Consider the following 2,219-nt stretch of genomic DNA (forward strand, 5'->3'; position numbering starts at 1 on the left):
GAGGGAGTTTTTGTCCCTATTAATATTATGCCAGAGTTCTCTCAGAAAAAGACTATAAGCGTCCCCATGCCTCCCATTTTTACAAAAATTTCGTCGAACGTAAACTGATTCCTACAAGTAAAGTAGTAGATAATTATTTGAGTCCCAACAGTCGCTCATTAAATCAGCTCTGCTCAGGTAATGCATTCCGTTTTCATGACTGGGCTTTGCAGCCCCGGCTTCGTAAACAAACATCTTGCCTAAACATTCCACGAGCAGAAGTTTTTTGTTTTTTTTGTAACGCGCTTCTTTTAAGAATGAAGGATTATATTCGAGATCAGCGTGTTGTTGACCTAGCGACTCTTTGCAACTTCCAGGTGAATTAAAGGTAAACACGACTTAGTTGTTGAAGTTTGTTGTTGTTTTTGAAAGCTATTGAAGGTTGTTGTTTATGAAAGCTTTAGTTCGTGGTGGTAGGTCTCTGTTTCCTAATGTTAGCAGTCAGGACTTGAACCATCGAAGGATGGTCTCTTGTTTGTCGGATTTTTTTTTATAAGTTATATTTCAACAGATCTTTCACAATTCACAGTTGTCTCTGATCCCCTTTTTTTTCCCTGCCGAGAGGAACCAGATTCGCTGAAGAGCAACACTAATTAGTAATATATGCCTTGTCGATTTTTTTTTTTTCATTATTTCATAAACTTCTGAATATTAGTTCCTGGCTCATGTTGAGATAATAACGAATATAAGAAGAGAAATTATAACTTTTTCCCTAGGGCTCGCGCCTCCCTTTGAAATTGCCCCCCCCCCCCTCACAAAGGGGTGCGCCCTCTGGGTTAAGAACCATTGTTCTAGTTACTTTGAATGATATTAATATTAGCAATAATAGGTACAGCAATATTTGAGTTTGGAAAGACTGACGCAGACAGACAGGCAGGCAGCGAAGGTGACTATTATTACTGCACTGTAAACAATGCTGGCACTTCGCCGCTATTAGATTATCTTCCCAAACTCCATACTAAGATGTTTTTCCTCTACCCACAGAGACAAGACTCCTCTCAGGATAAACACCGACTGTTCCCCAAGGCTAAGAAAAAATACCACTCAGCGGAGAGGAGAGGAACCTTAAATGGTAGGTGTTTGTTTGGTCGTTTTCCTTCTTTGTTTGTTTGCTCGATGTTTTTCTCCTTTGTTTGTGTTTGCTCTATAGTTTGATTTTCATCAAAGAAGGGAAATTTGCATTTTTATGTAAAACAGATATCTGGAAAACGAGTTTTAGATAATGCTTGACACCTAGGGGATGATTGATGTGTTATTTTTTTTTTAGAAAAATATTTTGCGAAGCAGCATCTACTCACACACACACACACACATACACACACACACACACACACACACACACACACACACACACACACACACACATATATATATATATATATATATTATATATATATATATATATATCTATCTATCTATCTATCTATCTTAATATATATATATATCGTATAATATATATCTCTATATCTATATCTATATTATATATTCTATATATATATATAATATATATAATTGACTCCAGCATATGAACTATTGTTTAACGTTTGAGATTTTTAGCATTAGCATGGCTTCAATTTGCTTTATTCTTTTAAGAGAAAGTTTTCTTTACTGTTTCTTGTGTCTCGATTTTTTTTATAGACAAGACTTTATATTGACTAGAGGGTTAAGCGAGTGTGGTCATGTCAGTGTGTCGTTATAGTCCATTATATTATTACTTAATGACTTACTTTATTTAAATATCTCTTCCAACACTGAGATAAATTTACACAGTTCATTGTTGTCCTTTATGGATATTTCGAGATAATTCGGGTCTGAGAGACTCAGTTCTAGCCAGGGCTGCTGATCACTTTCGGTTATGGTAACCAAGATAATGAGACCCTTTTGTTTGACAGTAGGTATTATTTTCCATCTTTTATTCTGCTATCAGACGAACCGTATTTGCAAAAGAAAGGATTGCCGGCAGTTAGCTCTAGAATCCCCATACCTGTAATTTTACTTAAAATATTACCCAATGTGATTAGACGTCGCAAACGATCAAACGTAATTAACAAATCATTTCAAGGAGACTTACAGTTTAAAGCAGAATTGTTAAGAATCAACCCAGGGGGGCACTACATTCACAGAAAACCTATAATAAGACCTCAGAGTATCATCGTGATAAAGCCCAGGCTACAAAATGA

General features: G+C 35.9%; 1 long non-coding RNA gene across 1 annotated transcript in view; it reads left to right on the top strand.

The window, feature by feature from the left end:
- Positions 1 to 1,109, top strand: part of LOC135224112 (uncharacterized) — a 37,062-nt gene extending 35,953 nt beyond the window's left edge. The window contains exon 3 of the long non-coding RNA XR_010316619.1: positions 1,024 to 1,109. This is a non-coding gene — a long non-coding RNA (uncharacterized LOC135224112). The remainder of the gene's footprint in view (positions 1 to 1,023) is intronic.
- Positions 1,110 to 2,219: the final 1,110 nt, after the last annotated feature.

Source organism: Macrobrachium nipponense, chromosome 10 (assembly GCF_015104395.2).
Source record: "Macrobrachium nipponense isolate FS-2020 chromosome 10, ASM1510439v2, whole genome shotgun sequence".
NCBI lineage: Eukaryota > Metazoa > Arthropoda > Malacostraca > Decapoda > Palaemonidae > Macrobrachium > Macrobrachium nipponense.